Genomic DNA, 22,518 nt, shown 5'->3' with positions numbered 1-22,518 from the left:
GGCAGCCATGCAAGGGCCAACTCAGTATGCCTTTTGGGTTCAGTGGGAGCAGGGGTAGGGAAGGGGTGTCTGAGGAGGCCCGCGGGACAAGACGGATGGTGCAGGACTGAGTTTCCAGCGTGTAGGGCATGGCCACGGCAGAGCCAAACTGACCTTGGCCCTCCAGAGAGCAGAGCTGAGCCCCACCATTGCCCAGAACATGCAGCTGTCCCTGCACCCCCAGAAGTCAGCCTCCCTCCCTCAGAGTCTGAAACCAAGACCACTCTGGCCGGAGTTGACCCTCTATCCTGTTCAGAGCCTCTTTGAATTAAGTCCCTCCAGTAAATGATGCCTCTCCTCCAGGGATGGGTGCGTGCCACTGAGAAGATGTGGGAGAGCAGGAAGGCTCCCCAGGCAGGGTTCCCAGGGAAGACAGCCAAGCGCCTTTGTGTGTGTCCATGTGGGTCTGCTGGGGGGTGGGGGCGATAAAGGCGTGATGTTATCTTGTCATCTGCATCAGAATCTGGTCCCTTCTATCCTGGCAGAAACAGGCTCCACAGGCAGAGAAGGGCATCCACAGGGAAGGGAGGCCAAGGCCAGAATGTTGGTTTGCCGGCTTGCTTCCCCAGCAACCCCCCGAGCCAGTCTCTGGTCCTGCATCCTCACCAGAACCAGGAGGGAACTGGCATTCCTGAGGAGTGGTAATGCATCCTCCCGCGTAAAGGATGAGAAGTACACCTCTACCCTCCCTGCTCTGTGGCCGTCGAAGCCCCCTCTCTAGAGGCAGCAGCTGCTTGAACACTTACAGAACACTTATTTTTTTATAATATTTTTTTGTTATGTTGGATGGATAATCCTTTTAATGTACTTTTGGATCCTATTAGCCAGGATCTTGTTGAGGATTTTGGCATCCATATTCATTAGGGAAATCGGTCTGTAATTCTCCTTTTTGATGGGGTCTTTGCCTGGTTTGGGGATCAAGGTAATATTGGCCTCATAGAATGAGTTTGGTAGCTTACCTTCTGTTTCTATTTTTTGTAATAGCTTTAGGAGAATAGGTATTATTTCTTCTTTGAATGTTTGGTAGAATTCCCCAGGAAAACCATCCGGGCCTGGAGTTTTGTTATCTGGAAGGTTGTTTATCACTGACTCAATCTCTTCATAATTAATTGGCCTGTTTAAGAAATCAATTTCTGGGGCGCCTGGGTGGCGCAGTCGTTAAGCGTCTGCCTTCAGCTCAGGGCGTGATCCCAGCGTTCTGGGATCGAGCCCCACATCAGGCTTCTCTGCTGGGAGCCTGCTTCTTCCTCTCCCACTCCCCCTGCTTGTGTTCCCTCTCTCACTGGCTGTCTCTGTCAAATAAATAAATAAATAAAATCTTAAAAAAAAAAAAAAGAAATCAATTTCTTCCTGTTTCAGTCTTGGTAGTTTATAGGTTTCCAGGAAGGCCTCCATCTCTTCCAGATTGCTTAATTTATTGGCATATAGCTGTTGGTAAAAGTTTCTAATAATCCTTCCAATTTCCTTGGTGTTGGTTATGACCTCTCCTTTTTCATTGATAATTTTATTAATTTGGGTCCTTTCTCTATTCTTCTGGAGAAGTTTGCCAGTGGTTTGTCAGTTTTATTGATTCTTTCAAAGAACCAGCTTCTAGTTCTGGTGATCTGCTCTACTGTACTCCTGGTTTCCTGCCTCTCATGGGGCCCAGCACCATTTGAAATCTAAGGATTGGAGTGTGTTTTCTAGACAGTGGTGGTATTGTGGTCACACTGAGTACAACTCATAACAGACACCAGTGTTTCTCAATTGGTCACAACATTTAATCTGGCTGTTCTGAAACTTGCAGTGGCTTATACAGTCTGTCACTCAAGTGCAGTTCCCTTTGTGTGGCTGTAGACTCTCCTAAGTGGATTTTGAGGCCATTTTTAAGCAGCAGCAGCAACAACAATAACAACAACAACAAAACCCCAAAAAACAAAACAAAACCACACAAAATCTTAGCAATAGATCACATCACGCACATTGGCCTCAGCAGAGGGTGGACCCAGTGTTGTAAGAGGCACCTTCCTAAGAGGAGCGCGACTGCCACCTGGATGGGGGGAGCAGCAGCGGGGCCTCTCAGGATGTATTTGGGGTTTGTTTCTTCTCTCACGCGGGCTCCATCACGTGCAGAAGACCATGCCCTGTGTAGGGTGCCGATCGCCCAGAGGTGGACAAGACAGACGCCAGGCCTTAAAGAGCTCCTGTTTCCTGGGCTGAGCCCTAGGACACATCAATGGGAAGACAGTGGAGGAGGAGCTGGGAGGAGACCCTGAGCGGGTTTGTTCACCTCCCTGAGCCTCGGATTTCTCACCTATACACGGCACCCACACCTCCAGAGCCACAGGGGACTGAATGGCAACGTGGCCATGGGGCGCATATAAAGTGCCCTGCATGGTGTGCTCTCAGGGGACAGGTAAATGCAGGTGCTGCTGTGGCCCTGATGCTGCTGGTAATGGGCTGCTTTTCTCCACCTCTTTTTCCCCACAGGGCCATCCAGGAGATCCTGCTCACCAGCTCAGAAGGCCTGTGCCCTGGAGCCTCGAGTGAGAGGAGCTGTTTTGATAGTGACTCGCAGCTGGCCATGGAGCTGTCTGCCAAAGAGCTGGAGGAGTGGGAGCTCCGGCTCCAGGGGAGGAGGAGGAGCTCCAGTAAGTCTTACAGCTGTCTCTCACGGAGAAATAGACCTTTCTGCTCATGGGCTGCACAAAGCAGGGCTTCTGGGCTGCATGCGGGTGCTGCATCACTCGTGCCCTGGGGCTGAAACAAATCAACAAATCATAAAATGGGCAGAAGATATGAACAGACACTTTTCCAACGATGACATACAAATGGCTAACAGACACATGAAAAAATGTTCAAAATCATTAGCCATCAGGGAAATTCAAATCAAGACCACACTAAGATACCACCTTATTCCAGTTAGAATGGCAAAAATTGACAAGGCAAGAAACAACAATTGCTGGAGAGGATGTGGAGAAAGGGGATCCCCCTACATTGTTGGTGGGAATGCAAGTTGGTACAGCCACTCTGGAAAACAGTGTGGAGGTCCCTTAAAAAGTGAAAAAGTGAGCTACCGTATGACCCAGCCATTGCACTACTGGGTATTTACCCCAAAGATACAGACGTAGTAAAGAGAAGGGCCATATGCACCCCAATGTTCATAGCAGCATTGTCCACAATAGCTAAATCGTGGAAGGAACCGAGATGCCCTTCAACAGATGACTGGATTCAGAAGTTGTGGTCCATATATACAATGGACTATTACTAAGCTATCAGAAGGAACGAGTTCTCAACATTTGCAACATGGATGGCACTGGAGGAGATAATGCTAAGTGAAATAAGTCAAGCAGAGAAAGACAATTATCGTACGATTTCTCTCATCTATGGAAGATAAGAACTAGGAAGAACGGTAGGGGTAGAAAGGGATAAAAAAAGGGGGGGTAATCAGAAGGGCGAATGAAGCATGAGAGACTATGGACTCTGAGAAACAAACTGAGGGCTTCAGAGGGGAGGGGGTGGGGGAATGGGACAGGCTGGTGATGGGTAGTAAGGAGGGCACGTATTGCATGGTGCACTGGGTGTTATACGCAACTAATGAATCATCAAACTTTACATCGGAAACTGGTGATGTACTGTATGGTGACTAACATAATAAAAAACCATTAAAAAATAGAATGACAATACATAGAGGTCCATAAAACTATAAAACTCAGCCCTGGGGGTGCCTGGGTGGTTCATCGGCTAAGCGACTGCCTTCAGCTCAGGTCATGATCCTAGGGTCCTAGGATGGAACGCCACATGGGGCTCCCTCCTCAGCGGGGAATCTACTTCTCCCTCTCCGTCTCTTCTCCCACTTGTGCTCTCTCTCTCAAATAAATAAATAAAGTCTTTAAAAAATTTAAAAAAAACCACTTAGCCCTGGCCTTTACTGTTTGGGGGGAGCATCAGAATGACTCAATATGGGATGTGAACAATCTCAAAAGCAGACCAGAATTCCCCTTCCCTATAAGTGCTCACAATAGGAAAGGGAAAGCGATGGATGTGACCATGCCTTTGAGGAAGAATCCAATGAAGTTAGTTCTTGGCACTGTGCTAGGCACTTTGGAGGAACAGGAAGGTCAGAGGGGCTGCCCAGAGGGACCCTCGGCTCCGTCAGAGGGAAAGAAGATGACACAAAGGGAACAACTAAGTGCTAACCTGACTAGCACAATCTCGAGAAATGTTAGTAAAGCACAGGATGAGCTGGGCCCTGAAGGATGTGCCATATTAAAACATCAAGCACACAGGAAGGAAACTTGTGGCATCAGGGCAGAGAGGGACACACCTCTTGAGGGATGGGAGAAAGCAATCCTGACACCATCCGAGGATACTGGAGACCAATGACGATTCATGGTTACTGGGAAAAGGTGGAGCTGAGCGTGGAAGGCTCTGGAAACTACCCATGAGGCATGAAAAGGTTTGGGGTCAACCCACATGTGCTGATGTAGAACAATCTTCAAGAGGTAGGAGTGAATGAGGAGCACAAAATACAAAACGTTGACTGGACACCACATACCACTTCTTTAACAAGGAAAGGGGCCTGTATGTTTGCACGTACAGAGGAATTTCTGAAAAACCCCAAGCAAACTATTAATCATGGCTGCTTCAGAGGAGCAGTGCCAGGAGTATGGGGTGGGAGCAGGAGACTTATTTTTTTTACCTATTTGAAGGCAAGGGGTGGAGGCAGAGAAAGGGAAGGAAGAGGTTGGGGGCGAGACGCCAGCAAAGGAGTTTGGGCTTGAAGCAGTAGGCTGGTAACCTTCCCTCTCCACTTCATCACAAATGTTGAAGATCGGTAAGTCGAGTAGCAGGTTAGATCAGAAAGCTCTAGAAATGGATGAAAGAAATGTGATGAGAAAGGCATGAAAGAGCAAATTTGGGTTAAGTGAGTAGAAGGATTGAAAAGAAACAAGTTCTCTTATTTTAATATAGAAGAAAAGACCACTGTCTTACATTAGTGGTCACGCACAGAAACTGCAATTTATCAAAAACAACAAAAAAAGGGGGAAACAGTAATATTGAAATCATTACCAAAAGAAATTTTATTTTTGCTGCTTTTTCAGTTTTGTAGGCCACATTATTTAGAGTTTGACAGAAGGAAAATGAAGAGTATAGAAGTAACGTCTACAGGGCAGATCTTCCCTCTTAGAAGGAAATGTATATACATACGAGTTATCATTCAGGATTTGAAGCAGGAATTACCATTCTCAAACACAACCCTCCAACCACCTGGACAATCCTGGAAGGATCCATTTGATGACAACACGTAGAATGATTCAGCAGACCACCAAGTGCAGCTCTGTCTTGTCAATCCCACGGCAAATGCTAACATGCTCTCGGGTTTCGGTCAAGCTGAACTTCGCTGGGGCATGCTGGTCTCAGCAAAGGCATCGCAACAAGGATCTTATCGTGTACCCACACATGAGCATTCAAGAAGGCAAACCCTCAATGGTTTACAGTATTTGGCCCAGTGTTCTAAAGACCGCCACATCCAAGGCAAATCAGGAGGTATAGAATAGGGTGACGGGGCTGTTGCTGTGGCTTTACAGGAGATCCCCCAACCCATGGCTGAGCCCTGGGACTTCCTGTCTGGGTGCCAGTGATTATCTTCAAAGCTGGAGGCCAGCTGGGAGGAAAAGTGGTCTGTTGGGCCACTTGATTAAGTGTTAATTGGAGAATTTTCCACTGAGCATCCATTTTGCAGTGCAGCTAAGGAAGGAGGAAAAAAAACAATGTCACTCTCGCAAATAGTCTATGGGGAAACGCCTGTTCTATGAAGAAGCCCACTGCCCACAGGCCCACCAAAATGGACAAAGCGTTAGTCTACAAATGTGCAAGGAGTGGGCTCCTAATCCATCCCGGACGGTGGCGTTCTTCCCCTGCCGCTGTGAGAGAGCTGCCTGCATATGACAGTCCTGCCCTCTATTAAGACTTCAGAAGCTTCCAGGGGCAACAGTTGGCCCTAATGAGGATTCGAGCAAGGTAAGCAGATATCTGTTCTCTTTTATTCCCGGATCTTGGTCCGTATAGTCAGAAGGGTGCTTCATTGGCCATGTTTCTGTGGAGCCAGCGGGGGTGGGATGGTCTAGAGCAGGGGCAGCCAATGGTAGCCCACAGCGCCCACCACCTATCTGCATAAATACACTTTCACTGGGAACACAGACACTGCCGTTCGTTTACATGTTGTCCGTGGCTGCTTTCACAATACAATGACCAAGCTGAACTGTGACAGGACCATATGGCCTGCCAAGATTAAGATCGTTTTTATTAGTCCCTTTCCAGAAAAAGTCTGCCGACCTCTGGCTTAGAGGCTGGTAGCAGGACTGGTAAGTTCCTACTTCATCAAATCCCACCCTACCCGTCACAACTTCTACCTCCACTTTCATAGAATGGAGGTGGCCCTCCATCTGGGGAACAAAAGAGTCCAGGAACAGCATATTGGGAAAAAGTCTAAACTGTGCTGCCGTCACTTAGAAGAAGTTGGCTGGTTCCCTCTGACCCGTCCACCACATGGTCAGGACTGTACTTGGCTGTTGGAGACCAGCTCAAACCCCGTGGTTTGATGTAAAATGAGAATACAGCACAGGTGCTCTAGGCTTTTGGTGCTATAAATGTGGGGGTCCCTAGGGGGACTGACTCACATGGCCAGGCTTACACGAACAGATACTGTAGAGTTATGGGGTGCCCTCACTGCAATGAGAAAGACGAAGAAATGAGCTCTTTTATTTTAGTCATGCAGGATTGGGGGGGGGTCAGATTCACCAGTGGACAAGGATGGTTGTACCTGGCTGGGAGGCTGGAGAGAGTCAGTCATTTGAAATGAGAAGTTTGGAGGAGAACAAGCCACTGTTCTGGCCAGCACCAAAGAACTTTCACGGGCCATGAGCTGACTTGGTCTTGGCTTGGGCTCAGCCTGGAACACTGGGTTTGTCTGGCCCAGCAAGGAATTTTTCCCAGAACTAAAGAGTGTAACCACCTCACGGGAAGGGACACAGAAACCAGGAAGAGGTTCCACTGGGCCCTGTTCCATTCTGCCGGCCACTGACATGACTTCTCCCGATCTTTGAGTATGAAAAGGAGCACCTGCATTACTGTGACTTCACAGGGTGAGCACACTGCGATCTGGCAACTTTAGGTTTTATTCCCTCAGCAAGATATAAATATCCTAATTAATCATCAATCAAATCATCAAAGCCTAACAGAGAGGTGGGTTTAGTTTACACTCTCATAAAAGGAGCTCAACTTTTCCAGAGTCAATTTTGAGATCAGTCCTAGGTGTCTGACAGCATCTTTCTCCTGCACGTAATAGCTACAGATGAGGGGCGCCTGGGTGGCTCAGGTGGCTAAGCAACCGTCTTTGGCTTGGGTCATGATCCCAGGACCCTTGGATCGAGCCCCACATCTGCCCGGCTCAGCGGAGAGTCTGCTTCTCTCCCTGCCTCTGCCCCTTCCCCCGTTGTGCTTTCTCTCTCACTTGCTCTCTCTCAAATAAATTAATTAAACTCTTTAAAATAAAATAAAAAAAAGCTATGGATGAACACTTGATTTCCTACCAAAATCAAAATAGGAGCAAAGAGTAACATAAAATTTACAAAGCTTTTATTTATTTATTTATTTATTTTAAGATTTTTATTTATTTATTTGGCGGTGAGAGAGGAAACACAAGCAGGGGGAGTGGGAGAGGGAGAAGCAGCCTTCCCGCTGAGCCCGACCTGGGGCTTGATCCCAGAACTCTGGGATCATGACCTGAGCCGAAGGCAGACACTTAATGACTGAGCCACCCAGGTGCCCCCAAAGCTTTTACTTTCTTGTTAATAAAAGAGTGTGCTTAATATTTAAAATGATCACAATTAATACAGTAGAGTTTTTTCCTTGAACTGGTGAAGATGATCCACTGGACAGGTGTGTATATAGTGGTGCATGTTAAAAGCCTTCAATAAATTACTGACCTTAGAACCGAAGCTACAAACACCCTATGTCAGAAAATACCTTCTGCTTTCTGTCTTACATTTAATTTCATTGGACACAGAAGATTCAAAAAGAATGTCTTTCTTCTTAATGAGCAGAAAACTGTAAAACTTTTCAGAGAGAGAAATTTTTTCTGCTTAGAAGTTTTTTTTACATTAATGATTAAACAAGACATACATAATATAAAATACCTAAAGAGAAGAAAAAGTATTAAAATATTAAAGTGTTTAATTCTGACTTAATATATTCTTTAGCAATTCTTATCGGCCAGATTCCTTCACAAACACCCTCACTTAAGTATCACAGAACCCTTGTGAAATGGGCTCCAGGCGCCCGTTTTACAGATGAGAAAACAAAATCTTATTAAATTTGCCCAGGGTCATCTACGTATTAAGTAGACTTCCCATTAAATCACACTGATTCAAAAACGATTCTGTAAAACCCAAACATGAAGAAAATCCAGAAACGTAATGTCTAAAAACCAACAGAATATTTAGATGTAATTTGCCTTCATTTTCCCAATTAATACTTCCCAATTCATAATTGTAAAGATTGCAAGCGCCAATACAAAGGATCAAATAACTGAACTCTGCCAGTGTTAAAAACTATTATTGTTAATACCTGAGAGACCACTAGGTGAGAGAATGCAGAAAAACTGTAAAGGGCGTCTATTTCAACCATTTCATGGGCCTGTTGTGCTCTGCCCCTGGAGACCACTAGTCTGGTCCTGTTGCAAGAGACTGGGGGCTTCTTGCTCCCGCTGCTGGCCGATGAGCGCCCTCTAGGGGTAGTTTATGAAAGCTCGTCGGTCCTTAACATGGGGAGGAAATTCTATACCCCATTAATATGAAAGCCTCAAATCACTCTCCTCCAAAACTGTGCTACTGAAAACGGTGCAGATACTTATTACTGAAAATTTGTAAATAAGGAGCTCAATGAAAGTACAAATCCGCAGGCAAGATGTGAAAAAAAACAAAAGCAAAAAACCATAGACTGTTCCCCACTCCTTGTGGAAGCTGGACTGGGCAAGTAATCTGGTCATTGGCCAACTGAATAGCTTAAATAACACTTAATTTGAAGATTAGAAAGGGGTCACTGGTTATGGAAATGATAAAACCAGTTTTCAAGGGGTCCAAAATCACATCAAATCTCAGTAGCTACAGAGCATGCTTTCAGAAATAAAAAATGCCTTTCATTTTAGCAAATACCTTATTTCCTTCCTACCAGTTCTGAAACTACTTTACCATGAAACAGCCCTACAAGTGTTTTCTTTTTATTTCATAAAAGTAAATTCAATTTCTAAACATAAAAATAACTTTAGATCTCCCTTTCAGACTCCTGTACTCAGTTCGTCGTTAAAGTTATGTATTTAAAGTTTAAACCTGTGTTTAAATACTCACGTAGTTTTTATTAAACAGAGCTTTAAAAAACACCTGGCAGCAATGCATTTTTTTCCTGAAAAAAAAAAAGATTATTTTCAAACCATTCAAAAATTCTAAAACCCCTATTTATTTAAAACTGTTGGCAATTTGCGTCCTCAAATTCCACAGGATAAGAGAGAAAAGAGAAAAAGAATAGGAGAAAACATTTTAAACTGTACAAATCCAGGAAATAAAAACACATATTAGACGAGAAGCTGTCTTTATCTTCCTGTTTATCTACATACCTTTCCCTTCAGAACTTGAGGTCAAAAATCATGTCTTCCTTATCTGTTGTTTCTGGAGGGTTCACTGGTGACAGAGTAACTCTAAGATGCCATTGGAAGTCTTCAGCAGAAAGCTAATGTTATTGGGAAAATCCTAATTTCAGTAGTTCCCCACGGCTCTATAGCTGCTCTGAGCAACCCTCTCTTCTTCCAGTTGTCTATATGCTAAACATGAGGTTTCCCACATTTTCACACCATTTAACACTGCCTCTCGCGTAATTTTTCAGTCACAAATACTGCAGTGTGGTACTTTTATATATGTATATATGCCAATTAGTATTCCTCTAATACTTATTATTATCATAAATTATTTTCTTCCTGTTATTATTGTTATTTTTTTCTCTTTAAGCGATTTCCTTTAAAAACAAAAAATCAAAAGACATCCCTTGAGGTAAGTTCAGGATGAGCCCACATGACTGCCTACTGCTCTACTCCCAGTCACCACACTGGACCTCCACCTCTTTTCCAACAGACATTTTGAGGTTCCTGGCTTTTCTAGCAATCACTATACGCAGGCAGCAACACGTCCTGAGTGAGAACGTTTGCTCTGTTTTCCTTAAGTAAATGAGGAGACTCCTAAGCAAGAGGGTGGCATTCTCATATTTTTGTCCCCTAACAAGAAAATAATTAGAGCCATTTTCCTTCATTTCCCTGAACTACCTTTCCAAATAGATACACTAAAGTGGGTGCCTTCGAGTTGCATGCCTGTGTCTGTAACCGTGCACCTGTACTGGCAATTTAATCAAGAGGGCTTCTGGAAAAGAAACCGATGACAGGTTGAAATCAGTGCCCTTCCCTTCCTTCAATTCTACAGGCAGCAGAAAGTTGCACAGAAATGGGGTCCTTATGCCCTGCACTTCAGTACCAGCAACCAAGACAAAGACACCAGACACACATTTATATGTGTATTTTATTCTAATTCTGGCTTTCCATTCCAAGAAGCAGGGATCATGCCCGCTGCCTGCCCCCCCATACATACCCCACCCCCACCCCTGAGGACTGCGAGGGGGAGAATGCCCACCTCTGGGTCCAGTCACTTAGGAATTTCTTATCCTAAGAAACTCAATAGATCAGTTGTCCATGATATCCCTGACCAGGTTCCTCTTCCTTCCTCACTTCTCAGCCATACCCCACGAGGGGCCATCACTCCCAAATTCCCATCTCTAGGTCAGACATTCACGCAGAGTTCCAATCCCGATGTCTGTCATTCAGGTGTCTCAAAAGCACCTCCAACTCCATGCGTCTCCACAGGCTCACTTGTGTCTCTGAGCCAGGGAGTGGCATCAACCTTCCAGAAAGTATCTTTCCACTAGAAACCTCCTTTCCCCACCTGACATTGTCAGCTCATCACCACATCTTGTGAATTTAAAATCCTAAGCATACTAGGAATCCCTCATTCTCTACCTCTCTATAGCCACCTCCCTAGGCCAAGCTTCAATTATGAGACAATTGGCCAACTGAAACACCCCCTAAGTCTGCCCAAAACCTGCCTCCCAAAACCTGTTGATGCTAAACCAGCATGTTCTCCTGCTGCCTTCACCTGCAGCCCTTTGCTTTTAAGGTGAAATCCTCAAGTGACCCGGATGCCTTGCATGGCTTCATGTGATTCATTCTCTTCTTGCTTCCAACCCACACACCCTGTCAATGCCTCATGCCCTCTTTCCCTTCCTCTCTAAGTCCTTCCTCTTACCACTCCATTTCTCTTGTCAGCTGCTACTCATCCATCAGACCCCAGCGTGAGAATTATTCCCGAAAATTCCCTTCCCTTGAGACCCTCAGACGCTTACAGCCCCGGCTACTTCTCCTCCATGGGATTGTCACAGCTGGTAAATGCAAACCAAAAAACTGATCCGGCTGACTGTTCAGCTGATGTGTTTCTCCTCCATTCGACTGGAGGTCCTGTGAGGAGCGACCACGTCTGTCTTACTCACCGTTGTAGACTATCTAGCCCAAAGGCTATACATAACTGCTGTGTGATGAATATTTGTTCAAAAAAATGTTTTTGTATGAGCAAAGTGTAGAGCTCATGAAACAAAATTGCTAATACGTGAAAAATAAGGAGATGGTGTTCTTGACCTCTATTATAACTGCACCGTACACCCAACACACAGACCAAAGAGAAAAATGTGCTTAATTGTCAGAAGAAAATATTGATTCCTCACTAAATTCCAAGCATTATGTGCATCCTGCTATATGCTAAGCAGGCACTATCTTATTGAATCAGTTCAGGGTAGACTAACATTTGCGGGCACCAATCAGTATGCCCGGCAGGGACACTGTACAAGTTTCCCTGTGTCATCACAGATGGACACAGCAGCTCTTTGGGACAGGAACCCTCTCCGTTCACCAAGTGATTAAAATGAAGCTCAGAAAGTTCATGAGCTGCTGAAGTGCGTGCGGGCAGTGAAGTGGCAAAGCCCACGTGTCATCTTTGATCAGATCATTTGATGACTTCCAGCTCTCGTTCCAATGCAACCGTTGGCCGAAACTGCGACAAATCATAGAAATGCGCGTCTTGGACTGCTAGCTAGACTCCCTAGAAGACTGATTTGGATGATCCAAAATACTTTATGTCCTAATTTGTGTTACCTACTATGGGAAGAGGACAGAGTCCTTTATAAACCCCAGCAAAACAATTAAACAGACCCATCGCCTCCCCCCAGAAGCCTTGATAGTCTCCCCAGGGCTGGGTGGGGCGCCCACCACAGCCTTGTGCGGTGCTCTATGCTCTGCCATGCCCTGGGAGTTATAACAACGCTGGGTTATAAATGTTTCTAGGAAATTTGCTTCCTGGGCTCAATCACTATATTTTTATGACTCTTTTCAACTTACCCAAAAATCTTACAGAAAAGTTACTATTTTTTTCTGCTTTCTAGACTTGGCAATTTATTCTCAGTCTGAGACCAGGTACAAAGAGACCAATTCAAAAAATATATGTATTCCTCTGAAGCCGAAACACCTTTGGAATGTTTGGGTTTTGGCATTCCGAACAGGGCTGAACATTTCTTCATATTTAAATGCTCTTATAAAAAACAATCTGGTGCTTTAAAATCCAGGATGATTTTTAAAATGCCCTGTGAACTTTGGTGATATTTTTTAACCAATTTTTTAAACAAATCAAATGAAATAAATGACAGGATTCAGGAGAAAATAGCATTTTCAAGAGATTTCTTTTACACATTAAGATTGTCTTACCGAAAACGATAGGAAGAAACAGCCACAGCTGTCTATGAAAGATGTGGGGCTGGTCAAGGAGGCATCCCTCATGTGCCTCTGCAACCCGAGCGAAGAAATGTCAACTCACTCTGCACCCAAGTTCAGAGCCCCATCATTAAATTGTGTTTGTCATTGTATCAATATCCCTCAATTGACAACCTTCCTATCTCGCCTGCCGTGGGGCTTTTGCCCAAATCTCTGTCACTGTTTTTAGTACTTGATCTACTGGGACTTTCTCCAAATATCAATTCTGACAAGGGAGCAAATAAACATGTTTTCCAACATATGACCTTTATTTTTCTGTCCTAGTTGTATTTGCTGTGGATATTTGGCTGAGCCACTTACTACTCCAGTCCTTGCTGATGGAGATCTTTCTGGAATTACTCTACTTCCCTACCTCAACTAGAGCACAAGCAGTTTCCAACTTAATACAAACAAGCTTATTCCAAAAATTCTATTTTAATGGATTATTTAGAACTTTAACCATATTATCCCATAGAAACATAAATAGAAAGTGTTGCTTTTTCAAGTTAGCCACCAAGTGATCATTTTTTCATCACATACCTGAGGTGACGTACTGTAACACAGAAGATGTCCACCCCAGGTCCTCCTCTCAGGAAGGACTTGTTATAACTCCTGACCTTCACTTAAATGAGAGGCTCCAAAAGGAGTGAGCCCAGCTTAGACTTGAGAGAAGAATTTGACCAAGCCAATCAAGCCAGACTGCTCCTTGAGTCCTGATTACCTATTATTCCAACCTTGCAGTCATTCAAAAATTCCCGTTCAATAAATCCTTAGCACTGACTATGTGGTCATGTTGCCATTGCCTGTCCCGTGGTCACTGTCAGAAATAAGTCTGCTTTAGAGCTGCGATCTCAGACTTCCCAGATCGTGGTCTGTGCATTGTCCCAGTTGACTGCTTATTCTTGTCACGAGTATGTATACCACTAACCCAACTGAAGGATGGGCAGTAAATCCTGTTGGACACCAACCAGCTTTCTCTTCAGGGCTGAGACAATCTTTCTCCTGCTGCCAGGATGTTGTTGGTTTCTTGCTGGACCATAGCCAAGTCCTCCCCAGCAATTGCCTTTGGCTAAAGGGAGCTGCCTTGCCCAAGGTCATGACTCCTTGCCGGGGACAGCCTGCTTACAGGGGCACAAAGGCCCAGGGCTCATCATTACTCAATCTGTAACATGGCCATTCCAGAGCTCCCTGAAGGGTTGGCTGAGGACAGTTCAACTTCTCCTTTTGCCCAAACCTGCTTCCCTCACCCCTAACAGGTATTGTTCCAGAGAGAACTGCCCATCCTCTAAAAAAATAAGACAAAATCCTGCATATGAATATGTGCCTCAGAGTCCTTTCCCAGGAGAGCTCAAACTAAGGCAACTGGAGATCTGGAGCCAGGAATAATCCTGGCAGGTCACTGGCACTCACTCATCTGCTGTCTGGTTGGCACTGAGGCCCCAGTGGAACCCTGCTGACCCCATCCAGTTGTAGCTGGGCACCTGCCAGAGGTTCCACTGGAGGTGATGTAGGCTGGCACCCCTGTGAAGGGGAGGCCGATGGAGGTGCTAATTCACATGAATTCCAGAGGTTCCAATGAAATCAGTTCTGATGCTCTATGGAATGAGGGAGCCACCAATGCACTGCAGAAAGACAATAAAGCTTGCTTTAAATTGACCTTCTATCTAAAGTAAAATCTGAAAGCTCCTGGGCCACTATAGCAACACAGAAAGACTTCCATGTCCTCCAGACAGAGGGCAGGACAGGCGAAAGATCAGGTGCAGGACTTCATTTAAAATAAGCAAAGACTGAATGCTCAGCCCTGGCTCTGAAATATCAAAGTCAAGGCCCTAAATGGAAAGGGGGATCCTGAGATTGAGATGGAATCATCTCGGAGAACTTTGAATCCTCATGTTTCCCTGAGCCCCTAGGGCATGCAGAACTGATCGCTTCTCCCTATTGATGACTATGCTCCCAATTGCTTAAAATTGATGCTGGGGCCTCTGGCTTATGAGACAATATGTACCACCCACAAAATTTATCCCCAGATGTCACCCAACCAACAGGTCAGCAATAAAGTATCAAGTCACAACATAACAAGTGCTCTGCTGCTCTGCTGATGAAGTATGGTAGCTTAACGATGGCAGCAAACGCTTTGCTATTCTTCCCGTTACAAAATGATGCCGTATCTCTTCTCCTTGAATCTGAGCTGGCCTCAGTGACTCACTTGATCAATAGGCTGTAGAAAAAGAGACACAATCATAGACTTCTGAGGCTAAGCCAGAAGAAGCCTTGTAGCTTCTGCTCTCTTGTAACACGCTGCCTGGGATACACGTAAGAAGTCTGCTACCCAGTGACACCATGCTGGGGAGGCCACTGTAGGCCCGCAGCCATCACTGTTAAGACATCAGGCACATGAGTGAAGCTGTCTCAGATCCTCAAGACCAACCCACTATCTAGCTATATACCTCTGGAACCTATAGAATTAATGAGCCACCTGGCTGAGCCCTATCTGTATTCCTAACCCAGAAAACGTGAGATATAATAAAAGAGTTGTTGTCTGAAACCACTAAGTTCAAGGACCATGAGCTGAGGTTGCCGGAGGACATGGACAACTTGTACAAGCAAGAGCCAGGAGAGCATATATGGGACTGGATACTGAGGGTGCTGGATCAAGAATGGTAGAGCATGAAGCTGGCAGTGAGAGAGTTCAGTACGATGAGAAAACTTTCCTGTTACACAGAATTAAACATCGAGCAAGGAACTTTGTAGGATAGTTCTTAGAAGCTTGGGTAGCAATGGCCCCACTAAACGAAGTAAAAATGTCAGATCTGCTGCAGCAGAGAATAAAGAACCCATTAGAAGTCTTGTGGAGGTCATCTCCAAAGGCAAGAGAAACAAAAGAAAAAATGAACTTGTGGGACTTCATCAAGATAAAAAGCTTCTGCACAGCCAAGGAAACAGTCCCAAAAACTAAGAGGCAGCCCACGGAATGGGAGAAGATATTTGCAAATGACACTACAGATAAAAGACTGGTATCCAAGATCTACAAAGAACTTCTCAAACTCAATACACAAGAAACAAATAAATTGAAAAATGGGCAGAAGATATGAACAGACACTTTTCCAATGAAGACATACAAATGGCTAACAGACACATGAAAACATGTTCAAAATCATTAGCCATCAGGGAAATACATGGAGATACCACCTTACGTCAGTTAGAACGGCAAAAATGGACAAGGCTGGAAACAACAAATGTTGGAGAGGATGTGGAGAAAGGGGATCCCTCCTACATTGTTGGTGGGAATGCAAGTTGGTACAGCCACTCTGGAAAACAGGGTGGCGGTCCCTTAAAAAGTTAAAAATAGAGCTACCCTATGATCCGGCAATTACACTACTGGGTATTTACCCCAAAGATACAGACGTAGTGAAGAGAAGGGCCTTACGCACCCCAGTGTTCATAGCAGCATTGTCCACGATAGCTAAATTGTGAAAAGAACCGAGATGCCCCTCAACAGATGACTGGATTAAGAAGATGTGGTTCATAGATACAATGGAATATTTCTCAGCCATCAGAAAGAACAATTACACCACATTTGCAGCAACATGGACGGGACTGAAGGAGATTATGCTAAGTGAAATAAGTCAAGCAGAGAAAGACAATTATCATATGGTTTCACTCACTTATGGAACCTAAGAAATAGCAGGGAGATCGGTAGGAGAAGAAGGGAAGAATGAAGGGGGGTAAACAGAAGGGGGAATGAACCACAAGAGACTATGGACTCTGGGAAAGAAACTGAGGGCTTCAGAGGGGAGCAGCGTGGGGGATTGGGATAGGCCAGTGATGGGTATTAAGAAGGGCAGGTATTGCATGGAGCACTGGGTGTTATACACAATCAATGAATCATGGAACACTATATCAAAAACTAAGGATGTACGGTATGGTGACTAACATAACATAATAAAAAATTTTAAAAAATAAATAAAACTGTCTGTTGGGGCGCCTGGGTGGCTCAATCGGTTAAGCATCTGAGTCTTGATTTCGCCTCAGGTCATGATCTCAGAGTCGTGAGATGAGCCCTGAGTCGGACTTGTGCTGGGCATGGAACTGCTTAAGATTCACTCTTTTCCTCTCCCTCTGTTTCTCCGCCACACCCCTCCCCACAATAAATAAGTAAAAGAAAAACTAAATAAAACTGTCTGTCTTATTAATGGGACCATGTACCTGCTTCTCCGCACTAGAATGTCTGGCCCATAAAGGCACTGAATCCTGTTGTATCCTTAATACAGGGTTGCCTGGAAGACAGCGGTGCTCAGTAAATAGCTGCATGGGATGGATGGATGGAGGGTTGGATGGGTGAGGAGTAAATAAGTGGGTGAATGGATGGATGCATACACGGGTACGTGGATGGATGGGTGAATGGGCAGAGGATAAAAGAGTAGATGTTTGGATATATGGATGCATGATGTATACACTGATGGACAGACAGGTGGGTAAATTAACGGGTGGGTGCATGGATGGATGGATGGATGGTTAGATACGTAGGAGGAAGGATGGAAGGATGTATGGGAGGATGGCTGGATGGCTGGCTGGCTGGATCGGTGGACAGAAAAGAATAGATGGGTAGATATAAGGATGGAGAGGAGAAGGAATGGAAAAGTAGACGGAGGGCAGATGGAAGAATCAATGGGGGACCACATCCTTTGGGTGCTTCTGACCATGTGTTCGTGAGTTCAAGGTCCTGAATTCAAATCTCTCATGAATACGGTTTTCTGAATGAGTGAAATGAAATAAAACATGTAAAGCATCTAGCAAGGGCTCAATAAACATTAATCCTATTATTTTAGTTATTGTTAAGCACTGTAATATATGTCTTGGTTCACATTTTGGTTGATTTCTGTGGGGTGTTTTGTTGTGTGTGTTGCTTGTGTTCCACGATGAATCTGGATTGTTTTTGCAATAAGAACCACCCTCTACAATAATTCTATATTGGTTTTGTAAGAAGAACCACCCACACAGTTACACTTAGAGCTTAGCATCTCTCTCCAGCATCATCTCGGGTTTCAGGCCTGGTCCAGCCACGTACCCTTCACACTACACACACGTTGGAAGCTGAAATCCCCCAGGATCGTGTTCCCCGTGGAAACACTGTCGAAGAATCCTGTCTGGAGACAGTGGCATGTAAAGGCACAGCCGGGTCAAGGAGATGCCCAGGGCACAGCACAAGCCAGCAGCACATAAGGCCAGGTGTCCTCCAAACACTGCCTACAAGCCAGACTCCCCTCTGTGGTCCACCCTCCAAAAAATACAGTTTCTGGCTGCGAATTCAGTACCACATCCCATAAGAAGAGCCAGATTACTCATTCCCAAGTTTGGGAGACATTTGGGATGTGCCAAGCTGTGGGTACAATATCTGATCTGGAGAACCCCAGGGGTACCCCCAGGATTCAGCAGCCATCCTCCAGAGCAGCTGAGGTGGGTGAACGGGGCCTGGGGGACCACTAAAGGGGGGCAAGGGATGATGCAAACTAGTAGTGGTTTTCAGGATCAGCCCCAGAAGAAACTCTCCCAGGGGCAGGTGCTCTCAATCACAGATATTGGGTTGGGTTGTCTGCCTCACGTACAAACAGCCCCGCGTGGCACCAGGAAAATAAAAATCGTGAACCATTACGGCTGCCTGTCATCGACCACTTCCTATGCACGGGATGTTCCATCACACAGTCAAAGGCGTGGAGCTCTGGTTAAACGTATTCTCAACCAGGGGCCCCCGGGTGGCTCAGTCGGTCGAGCTTCCGACTCTTGATTTTGGCCCAGGTCACAATCTCAGGGTCGTGGGGTGAAGCCCTGCATCAGGCTCCCTGCGTGGACTCTGCATGAGATTCTCTCTCTCCCTTCTCCCTCTGTCCCTCCCCCTGCTCACGCTCTTTCTCTATCTCAAATAAATAAATAAAATTGTAAAACAAAAACAAAAACAAAAAACTCCCAAGCAATGCGGAATCAGACAGCAATACAGTAGCGTTATCAGGAATTTCAACTACCGTTTATTACAAGGATTCAGGGTGACAATCACAGTAAGTACCCAGCACTTCTTGTTACAAACGTCCTAAATGACAATCATCGGAAGGAGGCCCTGACTGTGTGCCTGGCTCTGCCAGCAGCCTTCACAGACTGTGCCACAACTGTCTTATAAGAGGGGGGGAACCTCCTACTAGCCCCATTTTACAGACAAGGAAACTGAGGGTCGAACAAGTTGCCTAAATTACCCACGGTCCCAGAGCAAGTCAGGGATGACATCACCTCCGTCCATGGCTATCTCCAACCGGAAACTCACCTCTGAAAACCCTCCGAAAACCAGGCCCCATTAACCCCTTCCTCTCTCCAGCCCTCCGGGTCCCGCTGGCATCCAGGTGACTTCCTAGTTTTCAGACCTTCTTAGAGGCAGCCAGCTGACACTGCCTCTTGTTCCAGGGGTGGGGGGTGGAGGGGTGCTGAGCCCATCCCAAAGCCACAGCTGCAGCCAGGGGAGGAGGTGGAAGGGTTCCTGGTGAGCTCATCTTCCAGGGGCCACTTCCAGGCCCAGGGACCATCCAGCTGCTTTAACTTGGACAACACCCAGGCCTCCGTGGGGACAGGAAACATCCCTGAGTGATAAGGATCAGGATTGGCTTGTAAGAACATCCAGAATGCTTTGTGTGGGCCAACACACCTGGCCCAAGCCCCATCCTGAGTAGTCCCCATCTCCAACATGAATTGGAGCAGCACGGGGCACTCCCTGGAGGAGATGGTCTGGGGGACCCCCAGCTTAATGTCCAAAACCACCAGCTGCACACTGCAACCTTCCTAGAAAGGGGCTCACCGCTCAACCCCAGAAAAAAAACACACATACATATAAAATGATTGCTAGGAGAAATTACACGCTTGCTATGTACCAGGCACCTCTAATCCCTTCACATACATTAACTCACCGAATCCTCATGCAGCCTCTCTTTACAGAGGAGAAAGGGAGGCTCAGAGAGGGGATGTGACCTGCCTAAGGTCATACAGCTAGGAGGTCCCAGAGCCAGGATTTGAACCAAGCCAGCTGAAAATAAAGCCAACATTCTGAAACCCAAGACACGGTGCTGACAGCTTTCAATCATCGGTTCGTACACACGGTGTGACTGCCAAGCCTAGAAATCATACTTCAGAATATTACCACTGGTTATCTTTAATCGGTTTATGATTTTCATTGAGTTTTTCTCTTTCCTTTTTTTTTTTTTTGGTTCCCAAAATACCTCAATTTACAAAAAGCACACATTGGGCTTCAATCCATAGCTGACAGCAAATAAGGCCCTGCCTTGGTTGGAGAATCTTTTCTGGAACGACCCACCGTTTGTCTTATCCATAAGCCCTGTGCCACCATCTTTCTGCTGAGCCCAGGCAGCAGTGTGGGTGCTACTCCCCGGCCTGAGGGCCCTACCCCGGGCTGGGCTCCTGGAGCCTCTGCAGCCCCACAAGCTGAAACCTTTTGGGATGGAACATTGCTGTCACTCAGAGCTCAGTCTCTAAGGCGAGGAGGGTCATCCCCCTTCCCCCCAGGTGCAAGAATCAGGGTTCTCCCACCACATGGAGATAAACAGTCTCAGGCTAACCAACACAAATGGAACTTATGCACGGAACCACCGGAGCTTGCCCCGTTCGCAGGAACAGTTTGGAAACTGGCACAAAACAAGGCGATCTCTCAGAAGGCAAGCAGAGATGCTTCCAGCTTGCCCGTCTGCAGCTGGAGACTCAAGCTGTGGGGGAGGGGAGGCAGCCACACCAACTCCAGCCTAGGCTGGGCACTTGTGGACTGGGAGGCTGCCCTGTAGAGTGTGGCCTGGAGAAGAGATGATGCCCCGGAGGTGGTGGGGGCACAGGTGTGCAGGGAAAGGCAGCCAATGCGTGAATGACCCCTCTTCATTATCTTGCATAGGGGACCCCGTATGCTCAAAGGCACTTTTGCAAGGGCCGTGCCAGATGCTCAAGCCCCCAAGAGAGGCTCAGGTCCCCATTATCCTGTGGATGGGGTATCAGTGAAGGAGAACAGGACCCAGAGCCCCAGGTTCCTTCAGTGGAATCCTAACTGGTAGAGATGCAGGTCCCCGCTGCCCTTGTGACCCCTGCCACTCATGTGCCCACTGATGTTCACTCTGGGCCTTCTGGGGCTAGACTCTGTAGGACTCAGGGTGCAGGAATCCCCCAGTGTGTTGTGCTCCTCTCCTGCCCCTTCCCTGAGCCCAGTGCTGTCCTCAATGAGTAAGGAAATGCATTCAGGGCTCCGAGGCTGGGACTCTCACCCATGCTGCTTTTCTGGCCTGGGGCAGTCGACCTGGCTGGTGAGCCGAGTCTCATTGCCGGGCAGCAGGCATGAACATGGTGCTCTGCACGGTGACCACATTGTGCAGGTGCAGCCCTGCCTCCCTATCCGCCACCGCCTTGTACCTCTATCAGGCTTGCCTGCCCAGGGCCTGGTGCTTCCACAACTTGTAGTAGGTGGGGTCCAGAGTAGTGGTTCCTGGGGCTTAACGGCCATGACGACAAGCACCACCACGGGCACACTAGCCGGGCTCTCACCAGTGATGTCGTACGCCATCCAGATGAGCTCATAGTGCCGCTATTTCTTCACACCTACAGGTGGAAGGAAACAGGAGTCAGCTAGCCCAGGACCACCTCCCTCCCTTGGAACCACACTGAGGGGCTGCGGGGCAGGCCGTGGGTGTCACCAGAGGGTCGCTGCAACATTCTCCTCCTCCTTCCCTGGCCCCAGGGTAACAGCCACCGTGCGCCACAGCAGACCCGTCCCACTCTGAGCTCACGGTAAAGGTGGCAACAGGTCACTTATAAGACCACCTTAACTAACTAAAACTTAAATAAAAATCTGAAAAGAAATAACAGAAAAAAACCTTACGGACAATACATTTAGAGCAACGTCTGTATTTACTGAAAAAACCCATGTAATAAGCAAACTGCCCAGTTCAGACCCACGTTGGCCAAGTGTCAACAGCAATACTGGAAATCATAGCCAGAGCAATTACACAAGAAAACTAAATCAATAAAAGGCATCCAAACTGGAAAACAAGAAGTGAAGGTCACTCTTTTCAGATGACATGATATTATATGTAGAAAACCCCAAACACAACCACAAAAAAAACTACTGAACAAATTCAGTAAAGTGGCAGGGTACAAAATGCATAAAAATGTGTTGCATTTTTATACACTAACAATGACGTATCAGAGACATAAACGTAAAAAACAATCATATTTACTACTGCCTCAAAAACCCGAAAGACTTAGGGACAAATTTAACTGAGGAGATGAAAGCCTCTCTACCGAAAACTATAAGACATTAAGGAGAGACACCAAAGACAACAGAAGTTAATGGACACTCCACGCCCATGGATTAGAAGAATTAATAGTGTTAAAATGTCTATACCACCCAAAGCCAATTACAGAGTCAATGCAATTCCCATCAAAATTCCAATCATATTTTTCACAGACATAATTATAGCACAGAATCTTTAAAATGTGTATGGAACCACAAA

The 22,518-nt window shown here is 46.1% G+C and overlaps 1 long non-coding RNA gene across 1 annotated transcript; it reads right to left on the bottom strand.

Moving 5' to 3' along the window:
* Positions 1–3,713: 3,713 nt before the first annotated feature.
* Positions 3,714–21,591, bottom strand: LOC148107076 (uncharacterized). Its single transcript, XR_015723004.1, has 3 exons — positions 21,551–21,591; positions 9,429–9,483; positions 3,714–4,887 (listed from the first exon to the last, which is right to left on the bottom strand). It is a non-coding gene; the product is annotated as an uncharacterized LOC148107076 (long non-coding RNA).
* Between the last annotated feature and the right edge of the window lie 927 nt (positions 21,592–22,518).

This window comes from Ursus americanus, chromosome 35 (assembly GCF_024610735.1).
Source record: "Ursus americanus isolate L20-20 chromosome 35, mUrsAme1.1.p, whole genome shotgun sequence".
NCBI classification, from domain to species: Eukaryota; Metazoa; Chordata; class Mammalia; order Carnivora; family Ursidae; genus Ursus; species Ursus americanus.
Note: the sequence above shows the minus strand (reverse complement) of the source record. Positions and strands in the feature narration are given on the sequence as shown.